At 41.0% G+C, this 1293-nt stretch overlaps 1 long non-coding RNA gene across 1 annotated transcript; it reads right to left on the minus strand.

The window, feature by feature from the left end:
• Nucleotides 1–154: 154 nt before the first annotated feature.
• Nucleotides 155–928, minus strand: LOC102754645. The gene is made up of 2 exons (XR_435900.2): nt 841–928; nt 155–235 (listed from the first exon to the last, which is right to left on the minus strand). It is a non-coding gene; the product is annotated as an uncharacterized LOC102754645 (long non-coding RNA).
• Between the last annotated feature and the right edge of the window lie 365 nt (nt 929–1293).

The raw sequence follows: 1293 nt of genomic DNA on the forward strand, positions 1-1293 counted from the left end.
CAGAGTGTTGTTGTTCTTTGGGGAAAGGTAGGACAAATAGCTTCTTAATCATAGGCCCATGGAAGAGGAAGGAAACATTGAGGGGTTCTCCCTGGGGATTTGTGGTTAGATCCAGGTGCACAGGGAAGGCCTCAGCAGGATCCGTTTCCTGAGATTCTTCATCATCCAGATCAGGAAGATACTGGACAGATCCGCTTAGCACATCTTTGGAGGGTGAGTGCGTGGATTCGTTTTTCTGGTAAAACAAAAACTTTCTGGTAAACAGCAAATTTTCTCCTTCTAGGGGTGGGAGCCTGAAATAAAAATGCTTTCAATAAGGAAATGTTCTCTAGGGAAATCTCTTCTGAGGCTGGTTTGTGCTATGCCTTTCTGATGGAATGTTTCAAGGAGAGTCAGCTAGAGGGATGGGCCTCTGGTTAAAGGGTTATAAAGCAAAACAGATAAGGGCCAGCAGGAACCAGAACTGGTAGAGGCTTGATAGCAAGCTTGATCCAGAGGACTTAAATGGCATATTCAAAGTCCTTAGTGGGCTGTCTCCCTTCTCCTAGTGTGACAGCAATAGCACCATTACTAATTATTTATGCTCTGCCAGGCCCAATACAGCACCCTTTATCCAGATCTTCTCACTAATTTCTCACAAGAAACTGAATGAGGTAAGCATTGCAAGCCCATTCATAGATGAGGCAACCATGACTCAGAGAGGTAAGAATTTTCCCTAAATAAAATGGTGATGATGAATCTTAGGAAAATAAAATGAGAGGATGAGGTAGGAAGAGTTAAAACATAGATATTATGCTTTTTTTCTTCACAGAAAGATAAATAATTAGAATGAAAAAATACCTGTGATTGAAAGAAGTCACAATTTATATTGACAAACTTCTTTTCTTCAAATCTTTGACTCAGAGAACCTTTGCAAATACCAACAGGCTAAAAAAAAATGAGAAAGAAGATAAAAAATTGTTTGATAAATAATTGAGTTTTACAATTATCAATGATCATAAATGGAAATCAACTTGCTTTTTGCCAGTGTGCACAAACAGTCAAACAACATTTATATGCTACTACCATGCAATAGGTAGGCTCTGAGCCAATTATCTCTAGACTAGTGACATGGTGCATGGATTCATGTACACTGAAAAAAAATTAATTAGAAGGTGGCTGGCAGGGTGGGACTGAACAAGATGGACCGGACATGACCTGGAGCCAACTTCCTATGGTTCTTCCCTGGCCAGCTGCAGATGGGTGGCATCATGGCTTGAAAGTCTGCGGAATGAGTGGCGTCCCTCTGCCAGG

Source organism: Myotis davidii, unplaced genomic scaffold (assembly GCF_000327345.1).
Source record: "Myotis davidii unplaced genomic scaffold, ASM32734v1 scaffold3223, whole genome shotgun sequence".
Classification (NCBI taxonomy): Eukaryota; Metazoa; Chordata; class Mammalia; order Chiroptera; family Vespertilionidae; genus Myotis; species Myotis davidii.